Source organism: Hibiscus syriacus, unplaced genomic scaffold (assembly GCF_006381635.1).
Source record: "Hibiscus syriacus cultivar Baekdansim isolate YM2019G1 unplaced genomic scaffold, ASM638163v2 tig00001478_pilon, whole genome shotgun sequence".
NCBI lineage: Eukaryota > Viridiplantae > Streptophyta > Magnoliopsida > Malvales > Malvaceae > Hibiscus > Hibiscus syriacus.
In genome coordinates this window covers 5,576,416-5,591,426 of record NW_024061874.1, presented here as the reverse complement: position 1 = coordinate 5,591,426, position 15,011 = coordinate 5,576,416, and the positions used below count along the sequence as shown (strand labels likewise).

General features: G+C 34.2%; 2 pseudogenes; both read right to left on the bottom strand.

Annotated features, from left to right (window-relative positions):
• LOC120126885 overlaps positions 1–15,011 on the bottom strand; it is a 34,641-nt pseudogene that overhangs the window by 13,891 nt on the left and 5,739 nt on the right.
• Positions 5,426–8,893, bottom strand: LOC120127130 (annotated as a pseudogene).

Sequence of the window (15,011 nt, the reverse complement as noted above, 5' to 3'; positions counted from 1 at the left end):
GAACTCGAGTACCATTTTTTAGAACCTAAAATGGGAGACTATGGAGAATTAGAGCTCACCCCAAAACCTCAATTCCAACCCTAGACTATTTTGATTATTTCCTATTTTATTTTCTGTTTAAAGCATGTAAACTAGAAATTTATGCGGTTGGGACTTGTTCGAAATCAACTTACGGGATAGAGATCATGTCCGGGTAGGAATAATAAGCATGTGGGGTAGATATCATGTGGGGTAGGATTTTTTATTTTCATTATTGTTTTGATTTACCTCCCTAACTCTTTTCATTTTTTTTCTTTCATTTTAATTTTCATCATTTGCATCATTAGAAAAAAGAGGTGTTAATCCACCAAAAACGTGTTCGTTAAACGTAAATAGTCTGCATTAATGGACACAGGGGTTATAATACAAGAGATGAAAAGCTCAGAAGTCTAGCTATGGTCTAAAAAGACTCGGAATGGGTTTCCACCAAGCACGTTAAAAGTTAACTTTTCCAAAACAGGATGGTGAAAGTTGTAGGGGCAAGACGAGAAAAAGGTTACTGACCTGGGGAGTCCCTTCGAAGACAACAAGAACAAGATTAAAAAATGATAGCTAAAACTGGAGGCTATTGTTGATAAATTCAAGAAGCAAGCTTCGGATAGTTCCTATCGATGGAGGGCTCCAATGGCAATTTCGTTAGGAACAGGCTTAGCAGAGAGTGAAAGCTGAAGATGCAATCATTCGAGACTTTTTTAGGGCAAACAGCTCGTCACTTGCACAGTTTAGCCAACGAAGTTGGAATGATTCGACAGGGTATTCAACCAGTGACAGAAAGAAGGCGGAAGATGAATCAACCTGTCAGAAGTTGTTCGGGGTCTAGAAGAATATACCTTTAAAATGTTTTTTGTCTCTTAAGAGATAACACTTTTGTCCCCAATAAAAATTATTTACAGTAATATAAACGTTTTTGGATCAGTGCCTCGAAACTTCATGCATCCTTGCATATTTCATATTATTATTTTTCACTTTTTTTCTTTTTTCATTACATTAACTAATAAGAGAGGTCTCATAAAAAAAGATGAAAGCAAGGACACTCCCGAAGGAGAAATTCGTGCGTTTGAGGGTATTTCAAAAGAAGCCATGAGAAGTGAAACAATTGAGAAATGGGAAACAAGTGCAGATTAAGACCCTAATCCAACTAACGGGGTATCCTAATGAGGCTTTATTCCATTTTTCAACATCCTGTTTGATTTCATTTTTTTTACTTCTCATATACCTTTTTTTGTAACTTGCTTTCGAACTCTCATATTTTACTTTTCAAGGATATTTCAATGAATTTATGTTGAGCATTAAATCAAATTTACAACTTGAAATTCTTTGAATATAAACTGAGTTAAGAAACTTTGTAAGTGATCAGAGTTATAGATCTTTGACAAAGTAAAACGATTAAAAGCCAATAAAACAAAGGACTTTGACCTTACCATAACACCATATCCTTCTCTTACAAGAACAGATATAACCTTCTCTTCTTATAAGGGAATGAACAAAAGAAGGCTTGGTATTTAGGTATGCCTAGGAGCGGACAACATGGGGCATCTTTTGCATATGACATTACTATACTCACTACTAGAAAAAATCCCTTTAATGGCGGGCGTTGCGCGTCATCTATGCGTGCGGATGACACATATTTTCCTGTTGTTGAAGCCACCGACATGAATTTCAAATGACGCGCAACTATGTGTCATAAATCTATGACGCGTATTTATGACACACATTTATGACACTCATTTATGGCGTTTATTGAGCGTCATTAAAGCCCCCGTCATAAATAAAGATGACATATATTTGTGTGTCATAAATTAATGACACGCATGTATGACTTACTGTAACACCCCCAACCCGTATCCGACCCGGATACGAGTCCGAAGTGTCACATTGACTTTTCAAACATTTATTCGTATAAAATAGTGAGTAATTTAAAAACTTTGATAATAGTTAACTCATTCAAAATGTTTACAAAATATATCAGAGTTCATACAATTTATATCTTTAGACTACATGCCAACTACACTCTATAACCAGTACATATATTTTCTGATCTGACATTTGGTAAGGAGAACTGACCTGTCTTGCTCCGCATTACTCTTTACTCTTCTCGAAACCTACGTGTGAAACAATCACACGCTAAGTCGAAGACTTAGTGAGGCATAAAACTTATAAGGTAAACGGTACTAATAATCATACCTAAACAATTCTTACTATCATTTCATACCACTCATACTTTTACATGTAACGAATATATGCATACATATATGTCCTTATCATTCATATATCTTATCTCATGTTCCTATGATCTCTTATGTCCATATCATATAACATATACCATAACCAATTGCACATACACATACCATGTCATGTAAACCATATATATATATTATCATAAAACACGTACACTCAATCAATTATATTAGCATCTTCATTTCTTTCTTATTTTATCACTATCATTGATTCTTTTCATCATATAGTCTTATAAGTTACCATTTGTACAATCAATATCACACATGAAATTCCACAAGGGAACAAACATATTATCCTATCACTTTATTAATATTATCTATTTAATAGCCCATGATACTCATGTGAGAACTAAAGATATACGAGTACATAGAGGTTGTGCACTAATGCTGTCACCACAGCTCATATAATTGCACCGAAGTGCCACGTAGAATTGCACCGGAGTGCCGCGTAGAATTGCACCGTAGTGCCATATAATAATGTCCCGAAGGACCACATATCACTCCTTAAGAATCATATACATATACTAGGGATCAAGTATGTGTCTCACCAGACTTCACACATGTTCCAAAGAATACATATATATCCCGAAGGACCACATATCACTCCTTAAGAATCATATACATATACTAGGGATCAAGTATGTGTCTCACCAGACTTCACACATGTTCCAAAGAATACATATATATCCCGAAGGACCACATAGACCCTCGACTCTTGGCATGCCAACTATACCCCTAGCTCTCATGACACATAACATGGGCATTATCTTTTATATCCTTTTACATATTCATGTAACCATATCATATATTCATATAAGCTCATGGTTTCATTCACATATACATGTAATCACGTAGTTTCTTTCATGTAATTCATGTCACTTTTCATATGAATTCATATTCATATGTCACATAGGATTCACCCTCATGTATCACATACTTTCTCTTTCATATGGCTCATAACATTTCTCATGTGTTCATATGACATGTAACTCATTGTCATCTTATCATGTTACCACATAGACATATCATCTTACAATACATACAAAACATATCAATATCTATATTCACATATACCTATCACTTCATTATCCTTATTATTATTCTTATCATCACCATTAATCCCTTTTACTTACCATATTCATATCAATAACACATATACCCATGCACACATATAAATCATAACAAATACATACTTCTATGAATTCATGTTTTTCACTATTGGAAATAGACTTATCACAAGTCTTATTTTCCCTTGAACCTCATATACTAGAGAATGTGCACTCACCTTAGCTTTTCTTTGATTCGATTATAATCCTTCAATTGATCCGGAATGGGATCACGTTCTACATCTACATCATCATACATAGATCTATATTAGTATTATAACTAATATACTCTAATGGTTCACTCTTTAGACCAAGAGAAAAGTCAATTTCATCTTTTAATGAAGGTATGCATCGATGCACTACTGATGCATCGGTGCATAAATGTATTCGATGTTGTATTATTACTGGGATGCATCGATGCATACCTTATGCATCGATGCACTAATTGCATTCGATGTTTCCTTATTAATGGGATGCATCGATGCACTACTTATGCATCGATGCGCAAATTGCATTCGATGTATTTATTTTAAAAGAGTGCATCGATGCACTACCAATGCATCGATGCACCTTTAAACAATTTCTGGGTTTTAACATTGATGCATCAGTGCACTATGAATATGCATCGATGCACTCTGCCCAGAACCTCTTTTTGAACCCGAAAAATCCTTCTTTTTGGATTAAATCCTTCATATTTCCACCCCTTTCATATTCCTAACTTTCATATACATAATTAAACTCATTAATATTCATTTATCTCATCTTTAACCTTAATATCCTCTCCTCTTTAGGAATTTCAAGAATCATACCCTATTTTCCACATGTTTCAAATCCAATTCTAACACTTAATACTTCTTAATTAAGCTGATGGCAAGTCAAATCCAACTTTAGAACTTCAAAAACCTTTCTATAACAAAAGTTCATTTATAAACCCTTAATAGAAATTCCTTTCTAATTCTATCTCTTTGGTGTTTTAAACTTATATAAGCTTTCCTTAAGCTTATATAACCCTCAAAGACTCAAATCCAACTTAAAACTTTCAAGAAATCAAAAGCTAAATCAAACTTACATTTGCTCTTGGCTTCCACGTGAAGAAGAAGAAGAAGAAAGGAGAAGAGAATTCTGGAGAATTCTCTCCCTTTCCACGTGTATATAATTCCATTTTTTTCCTTAAATGATCAAATGACCATTTTACCCTTTATTTCCTTTAATAATTACTAAATAACCTTCATCATATATATCCAATAATCATTGAACTATTTCATTCTTCTACTTTAGTCATCAAATTCTGAAACTTTACAATTTGGTCACTAATCCATAATTTGGGATGTTACACTTACATGGCGTGTCATTGAAGCCCCCATCATAAATGAAGATGACATACATTCGTGTGTAGTGATTGTATTTCGTATATATATATATATATATATATATATATATATATATATATATATATATATATATATTGTAGATTGAAAAATAATCAAACTAAATCACATTTAATGCCTCATAATACTAAATATATATATCATATTATATATAAGCAATCCATTTGCATACAATATATACACATGACACCCATGAAAAATGGTGCCACTGGCACTGTAATATTGCAAACATAAATAGCCAATCATTACAATTATAGAGTGATTTCGTTGGATGTAATCAAATAATGCACTTTGTTTCCACATACTTAGAGCTTTGAGCATCTGGATAAAAGCCACAGATATATACAAATAGGCAGTGTTGCCAAACCTGTATTGACAATAAAAAAATGAGGATGCTTAGAATATGCAAAAACAATATCAACAAAAGGTAAGCAAAATAAAACAAAGATGTCAAAATTTTGCACAGCCAGTACATAATAAGCTCCATATCATATAAGCAATTTGCAACCTATAGCACGACATTAAGATATGAAAACACTGAGCAAGAAAATGGCAGTAATTCAACAAATTAGGATCCTCCTTAATTAAGAAACTTCATTATGCAGAGAAAGCAACTTGACCCTTTGAAAGAGACAATTCAAAAAGTTGTCACATCAATTAAGTGAAACAACTATTTTAACAACTTACAAATATAAGAGTGTACAAGTATGTGCCTGTTGCAATCGAAACACCAAGTGAAGTTGTACCCTCTGGAAAAGACCGCAACTGGTTTATGCTAATTCCAATGAGAAACAAAGCAAAAGTCTCCCACTGTTACAAACATAGATCCACACCACACATGCAATATGGATAAACTATAACCAATTAACCAGTCCAAATGCCCACATATTTGATTAGTTTTGGATAATTGACCATGATACAGTTCAAGGAGAAAAATCTTTCTGTTCAAACTAACATGAATAATAGAAAACCGCCGCTTCATGATCATCTTTAACAAGATAACTATTACCAAAAGCTGCATAATTTGGACAGTATTGAAATAGATTCACTAAGAATTCTCACAGGAAAACCAAAAGAAAAGGCATGATCATGTGCATAGTACTCTAAATTTTCCCATGGTTAACAGTAGTATAAAGTTAGCTTTCACCAATACATTAAACTTCTAGATAGAATGAGTCCTAAACTAATTCTATTTAGGATTCATCGCACTCATTGATTATGGTTGTAACAAACACATGACGAATAATCAAATGGAAACGGGTTTAAAGCATAAACTAACCCAAAATACATTTATTTAAAGCAAAAAGGAGATTGATTAGAACCTATACCATTTAAACAATCATTAAACAAAATGTATTATTCTACCTTTAGGTTACTAAGCATCTTCACAGTAGCAGGATTGAAATAAAACTGCAGGGGAATAATAGCATAAATATTAGAAAACAATTACTTCAAGGAAAAAAGTGAAAGAATATTAAAAAAGACTTTAGCTAAAGACACCACCTGCATGATGAACTTTAGGTAATTGTTAATAACGTAAAGTAGAGCTGGAACTGCAAGAAGCACATTATTTTGAGCAGCCTGTAAAATTTTGGAGCAAAGGAAAAGACACCTTGAGGTCAAAAAGATGTTGATATATTACTTTCAGAGAAGTAGATTCAGCGCAAAACAATAATTTGCAGATAAAAAGGGGGAAATGAGCTAAAAATTCCAAAAAGACTTCATGTAACATTAAGACGGTTTTGCTTGATCAAAATGACACCACACTGATATTTGCACAGATATATTAGTTTACATAATGCAATCCAAACATATTGTTATCAACCGAATAAGATACTTAATTGGAAGCATCTTTTTCAGAAAACCCATAATATGAATAGAGAGTTGAATTATATCAACTATTAATAAACCAAAGGAAAAATAAAGAGAATGCCCCTAAAAAAATTAAAAGAATGCTAACAATGTATCTTCACTCATCTATCATTAGTCTCATTAAAGTTGCACATTGCATAACACCGTGTCTGACCAACTTTACTGTACAAGACCAAGAAAATCAATAAAAAAATCTACAGCTATGTGAAACTAAAACATTTCACTGATTTACTTTATCTCTACTTTCAGCATGGCATCTTAATAACTGGAATTCTTCTAATTTCTCCCCCTTTAAGACTAAAAATATCTTTAAAGTGTCAAATAAGATCATAATGAATAACCATGTTGGTATGCCAATTGTTATTGTTATCTACCACAGAGCATACATGGTTAAGTCAGCTTCTTGACCAGTCTCACAATTTAGCACCCCAGACAAAATCATCGCCAACCAATAGAAGAACGTAATGAAACTAACATTCAAACCTCTAATTAGCCCAATGGTTGCCTCTTAGAATAGTCTACAAATTTTTTATTTTTTATCAAAAGCTATCGGAATGTATCATAAAACAATCAACTCAAGAATCAATAGTCAAATTAGTGATACATAACTAAATATAATTGCAATTAGAATCATAAATTTGTGGAAGTAAAGTTCTTACCTGCACTAACAAAGAAATTGAGAGGAGAGATTCTCCCCAACTTTCTTATTCCGAGCCTTCAGAAAGAGAGAGTTAAATAAGTACAACAGTTAAAACCTAATGAAAGAACTTAGTAAAAAGAATCTGAAATAGCATTTAGTGTAATAATCAATGGGATAGGATTTCCATTAATCTTTGAAATGCAATTGTTCCTGTTACGGCTGAAACTAATAGCAAGCCCATTGAGCTTCTACAGGCTAGGCTTAGTAACTTTTCCTAACACTGTAGGCCATGAGAAAAAGTAAATTTACTTTAGCAATCCTCTCTAACTTCCAGAACTAATGCAGCTGATCTCTTACACTTCCAGAATATCAGATAATACATGGAAATGAACATTATCTACTTGTTCCAGCATGTCAGGATATCCCCACTAAAATTAATTTACGAATAAGATACAAAACAATTTACAAAAATAATTGATGAATTTTGTAACACCCCCTCTCTTATACTCCTCAAGTTTCACGAACAAAGATATTTTTAACACTTTTCATACATGAAGCAATTTAGATTAAATAGTTAAAAGTGAGGACCGAGTTTAGTGGGATATGGATACCATCTTATGGTGCTTCTGACACCTTTATACCATATAAGCACTTTGCTTTGTTCACGGAAACCAAATTCAACAATTGCGCTGTATAAGGGCATCTTATATTGGGTACACTAGAGCTCTATTTTCCCGAATTATTTTGATAAGTTGTAATAGAGAGACATTTAAGATTTCTTTGGTCTATCTAACCTAGTATAAAAAGATAATTTAATCTTAAATTCAACAGGTACAACTATGACTTAATTGAGAATACAACTCCATGGGGACAAGAGAGTTCCTCATTGGACACCACTTTAGGCATATGTTATAACATGATTATAGCTAAACCAACACATGACAAGCATATAAACCTTTTTGTTGAGTTCTTGAACTCCACTTTAGGTAAATGGTATAAGCCCCCTACTATTCTAGTTGACAGTTAATAAAATGCTAAAAAGGTACCTGGAACAAGAGCATAATAATGGCGAAAATAACTTTAGCCAACTCAGTAAGAAAGTTAACGATAATGGGACTAAACTTGAAACCACCATCCACCTTTGACATATAAACCAATATAGGCTGCAATAATATAAACGTATGGTGTTAGAACGCAAAGAAATCTCGGATTCAGATTACCGATTTAGATTTGATGGTTAGAAACAAAGAATTTACCTGAAAACTGACCAAAATACAGTCCCCGACCGACCAAAAGAACATTGAGGAGACAATTTTTGGAGGATACATAGCTGCGATGCGTATCGTAAGCCCTCGAAATGGTTTTAGAACCGGGCCGTGCTATTTTTGAATGGCAAACACTGCATTCTATCATCCCCGCCAGTGCCTGTACCTAACTAACCAAACTAACAATAGATCAACAACATATAATCAATTCTCATTCTCTCAAATAACAAAAAGATCATTTAAGGCGGCAATCTCAGAATTGGGAGTAGAAAAGGGGGAAAATTACCTGAGTAGAGTTACGGGAAGCGAAAGGCGAGAGAGGCTGTAGATCTTGAGAGATCTCAAATTCACAGGAATGTAACATAATAATCCCCAAGACCAGAAACCCAAATTGAATGGTGGGAGAACGAGTTGTGAAAGAAGCGGCGTGAACTGATAATTATCGAGGGGAAGAAGCGGGAAAGGATGAAAATAATGGGGGGAGAAATTAGAATAGGATTCTTAAAGATGACACACAATTAAAACTATACTCCGTGTTTTTGTAAATTTTTTGGATTATGACTATTAAATATGACACATATTATTGTAAGTCATAAATCATTCAGATTTTAAAAAACATGACATTTTTTATGGCACACATGTTTTACAAGTCATAAATTAACGTGTGTCATCGTTCGTGTGTCATTAAAAGTATATTTTCTTGTAGTGACTTTTTGTTTAAGACGTTCAATGATGATCATGATCTTTTCAGACAAAATGGCCAAGTGGGGAATTTAGTTTAGGTCAGTTGCTTAGGAATTACACTCTAACGATGAGATTTTCTGACCTTCAACAAACACCTAGACTATAGTAGGTTCTCCTCAGCGAGCTTAAGAAATAGAATCTGGTTACTCAACAAAAAATACAATATATATATACAATAAAGCTGAACTATTCCGTTAAGGCAATTGGTTATAGAGGAAACTCGATAGCCCTGGCTTTATGAATAGATTATATTCGAACCATGACATTGATCGGGTACCTGACAATTCGATGTATGCTCCACTATGATTGTTAAGTCAAAGAATTTGTGACAACATGAATCCTTCAGCTAGCCTGTAAAGGTGATTATAATATATATAAAATAAAGCTTGAGTTGTCCCTCTAGAGCAATTGGTTAAACGCCCTAGCTTTATGGATATGATTTAGCTAGCCTGTAAAGGTGATTATAATATATATACAATAAAGTTTGAGTTGTCCCTCTAGAGCAATTGGTTAAACGCCCTAGCTTTATGGATATGATTCAGCTAGCCAGACAATGGCAAATTAAATCAAATTTACTAAATAAGGAGTTTCGGTGAATATGGACTAAGGGAGTTGAGGAACACCTGTTATAGTCAATTTCACACGAGCACTCAGGAATTTCATTTTTAGACTGATATTTCTGCACTGCCTTTGTTAGAGGAGCCTACGAAGCTTGAACAAATGGAAGATTTTAGATAACCGAAATAAAAGGTCTAGTAAATAATTATGCTAGTTGCATCATTTTGTTCACATCCAATTAAAATGCCAAGCCAAGAAAAAGACATGTTGCAATGACCGAAAAAATGACATTTTTATGGCTAAATAGGAGGCCCACCTAAACCTAACTCATCCATTTGAATATTTTTCAAAGAGCTATAACTCTGAAAGCATTAAAAGAGCTATTGATTCCTTTGATATTCTTTGAACTCACGTTTATGATTTGATTCGATTTGAATATTTGTCAAAGAGCTTGGATTAAGGGGCAATGTTTTACAGGATTCTTACATTTTTATATTTTTTCCCTCATAAAATAAGAGAAAGGAGAAAAACATTTTCAAACAGGACAGTCTCAAATGTGAAAGGTCCTCGAAGCTGCAGCTTGAAAAGGAAATGGGGCATGATCGATTCGAAAGATCAGATCGGCAGACAAAGCACGAGACTCCGTCCAAGGCTAACATATCACATGCATCTTAGATATACTTAAGAGCATTACATTTATCATTTTTCACATGCATAATTTTTTTCATCTTTCAGAGTCATGATTAAACTTCATGATGAATATACACGGTTCAAAAGCACCTGTAAAGATTGATGGTGGTTGCTTAACGCAGCAGTGAGAAGCTACACCTTAACCGACTTGACATATCTACAGATCTCATAATCAATCTCAGATGGGTTCGAGAGCCAATTCAAAACGAAACCAGTTCAGCTTAACTCAACAATGAGTAGCAGGTTTCTAGTTAGCATTTTCAAGGCATATTACAATTCCAGGGCAGAAGATATCTGGGTGACAGAATTTATTAGTGGGCTTTCCCATGAAGGAGAGTCATCCAAAAATCATATCACTTGGTTCAGACCCTCTCAGAGGAACCACCTGAAGAATTATTACCAGTTTAGACCCGTAAAGGAAAGCCATTTTTTAAAAGAAAGTATTGGCAGGGTAACTCAAGGTGATAAGGGTTATCTGTCAGCAAAGACCTTCGAGTTTGATAAAGACCTTCGAGTTCGATTACACTCAGCTCAGATGCACATGATTTGCATAATAACTCAAGGCTAGAAGGGTTATCTGCTAAAGATATTCGAGTTCGATTCCATTCAGCTCAAAGTAGCATCATTTGCAGCATAGCTCAAGGCGAGAAAGGTTATTTGCCAAAGACCTTCGAGTTCGATTACACTCAGCTCAAAGGCACATCATTTGCAGCATAGCTCAAGGCAAGAAGGGCTATTTGCCAAAGACCTTTAAGTTTGATTACACTCAGCTCAAAGGCACATCATTTACAACATAGCTCAAGGTTAGAAGGGTTATCTATCAACAAAAACGTTCGAGTTCGATTACACTCAGCTCAAAGGCACATCATTTGCAGCATAGCTCAAGGCAAGAAGGGCTACCTGCAAAAGACCTTCGAGTTCGATTACACTCAGCTCAAAGGAACATCATTTGCAGCATAGCTCAAGGCAAGAAGGGCTACCTGCCAAAGACCTTCGAGTTCGATTACACTTAGCTCAAAGGCACATCATTTGCAACATAGCTAAAGGCAATAAGGGTTATTTGCCAACAAAAGACCTTCGAGTTCGATTACACTTAACTCAAAGGCACATCATTTGTAGCATAGCTCAAGGTAAGAAGGGTTATCTGCAAAAAACCTTCGAGTTCGATTACATTCAGCTCAAGGACATGGCAAATTTACAGCATAGCTTAAGGTAAGAAGAGCTATCTGTCAGTAAATCTTTGAGTTCGATTACATTCAGCTCACGGACATATCAAATTTATAGTATAGCTCAAGGCGAGAAGGGCTATCTGTCAACAAGAAGTTTCAAGGCATATCAACTGCATGGTAGCAACGAGGAACTACCTTTCAGAAGAATTTTCAAACTGAGGTCTTTAAATCGAGAAGAATACCAAAACCCAATTCCAGGCTCAACCTGAAGCCCAATTACAGTTGTTCTCCAACAACAAACAAGCCAAATAAAAAAGAGAATCGGACAAAAACTGGTTGTCTTTTTCATCTTTGCCCTATTCTTGTTGACACAAGAATATACAAAGAGGAGCAGTTGTAGACACTCATTTTGTCCGGGTTTTAAAAAAATCAGTCGAACGTTCCAGCGTCGTGAAGCCTTCTAAAGCCACCATCATCATCACTTATATCACCAGCAGCCGAATATCACCAAAGTCAAAAGGAGAAGAAAAAAACATTTTAAATCCCATAAAATCCGGGATTTTACCTACTCTAAAGAGATCATCACATGCAACAACCATTATAAAAGGAGAAGGGATTCAGACTTGAAGGAAGAAGAGAGGAGCAAGTTTAAAAAACAACAGCAAAAAATAGAAAGATGAGAAGGAGAGACTTACCACGACCATCGGAGGCTTCAAACATTGCCGGAGAAGTCGAAACATCGAAGGTAAAAAATTAGATCTACGTCGATCTAGGGGTTTTTAGAAAGAAAGGTCGTCGGATTCAATTTTAGGGTTGTGAGAACTTTGATTTGATATCTTTTTATATTTTTCAGCCATCGTGAATAGTGATCGGCGATGGTTAATAGTGATCGGCAGTAGTCGGAATAGTGACCGACGATGGCAACGCACGGTGGCCGGCCGTTGGCCAGTTTTCCTCCGGTGAGGGATTTAGAGAAAGCATTTAGGCATGTTATGGGATATAAATACCCTCCCCAAAACTAGGTCGTTTTGGGGAAGGACCTCTGCGTAATTTTGAAAATGGGCAAACATCGTCCGCATTTTTTATAATTTGTAACTTTTACATTTTAGTCACTAAATTTAATTTTTAGTATTTTAATTTGGATTTCAAATTTTATTATATTTATATTTTAGTCCTTAATTTATGTTTTATTCGAATATGGCCTAGGAATTTATACATGTTTTATTTTGGTCACTAATATAATTTTATTTTCTTTTATTTCGGTCTCTTAATTTTGAAATAATTTCATTTTAATTAATGATTTTGTGTGTTTGGTATTTTGTTTAATTATTGTTTGATTTTTAAACACTTTCTTCATTTTTAGAAATAAAATTATTATTGATATTATTTCTTTTAGACATTAATATTTTCTTAATTATTGTTTATTTTAATATTTTCCCTAATTTTTATTTATTTCTCTTGTGACATTTTTTTATATTATTATTATTATTATTATTATTATTATCTTAAAAGTTTTTATTTTTAATTTAATCTTCTAATTTTTTTTGTTTATCATTCAATATTTTATTTTACCATATAATATTTTGTTTGATATATTTTTGAGTAGTAATTTCAATTTATAAAAGGTAAATAATTTGAATTTAATTTTTAAATTTCAATTTAAATTTTAATTTTCGTAATTAAGACAACCTACAAATTAAATGGTACCGAAAGGACAGTTCAATGGTACTAATCCTTCCTTGACTGTAACCGACTCTCGAACCCTTTTTAATTGAACCTTTGTAAACGCAAACCAGTTTTTCGTCTTAAAAATAATTTTTCTTAAAATTGTTTTTAAAAGACATTTTTAGGTATTCGACCTACCTAACCCAAAGGTCGATGACGACTCTTTTTCAATTCTATTCAATTTAATTTCAAGATCCTGAATTTTTCAAAATTAAAGTCGTAACCGTTTGTTAAAATAACATTTAATTGTTCCACCAAAAAACGGTTATGACACATAGCAATCAAAACAAGAACAAATGAACTTCCTACTGTTACTCCGGCAAAAAACGATCTTTGCTTATATAACGGAATCTTGCGGATAGTGAACAAGGGGATGGTAAACGACGGTAAACCAGAGGTGATCAAGCTTTCACTTAATCGGAAATTCGAGTTACTAAAACTCCAAGCCAAGATCCTGTGACTTTGATACCCAGTTGACGATGAAATGAATCCAACATACATTTCATCCTCAAAAACATCAGATAAATTGAAAGAAATAGTCAACAATGGATGTTTAGGCCTCTTGATTCCTATAGGATCAATAGTTTCATTAAGAACGGAATCTGCAATCCAAAGTTGATAGTTCTCACCATTGTTAAGATTCAGTTCCTCAAAACTCTGATCGCCAAAATCACTGGTTCCTGCAGTGTGTTAGCTTCCTGATACGAGGTTGTTAAAGTCTACTACGACACCGTTAGAGAAACCGATACGAAAGTCAGTTTGTTCCAAGGGTGTCGGCATTTGGTGTAAAAACAAAAGCTATGTTGAACGAATACTTGTTCATGGAAGGAGGCGCGGAGAAGATAAAAGATGTTGAAAAACGAAGTACAAGAGATGAATTTGGAATCTTTGTTGGGATTTTTATCGGTAAAAGGCTCGACTGGCAGCGAAAGATGTTTTATCTGTGAGTGTAAGAATTCTGGAATTTATGTTGGCATGACCATAGAGTAAAACATCAGTTGAGTTGAAGCCATTGAACACAAAATCAAGTGATGAAACAGGCTGAGAAAACATGGTTATGAACAAAAGAACAAACGAGAGAGGCTTTGGGTGTTTTTCCATCGCTGCAAACACACACACACACACACAGAGAAGAGACACTCTAACATGGCAGAACTCAAGTTTGATAAGTTATGTGAAACACAGGCACAGCGGATTTAGGTTTTAAAAGTCCATAGTCAAAACAAATTGTTCCGACATTCAGATGCAATCTGACTATGGGATTTACTCCGGAAACTCACCTTCCGGTGAAGAAAATTGCTAAAAGTCGGTATATTGACTTTTCAGCCCTCTAACTTTTCCATAGTAAAGCAAATTGTTTGACATTCTTGATTGCTGTACTCGGTGCTTCGTGTGAGCACAGATTAAATTCGAAGTCAAGTTGAAAGTTTTTTTTCTCCATGTATTAATATGTCAATGATTTTGCAGAATCATGGAGGCTTTGCTCTTGCTGCAGCTTATCAATACAAACAGCATACAATGACCAATTTCATGGCTTGAGATTCATAAACTCTTAACATGCATATAAGGACAGTGACA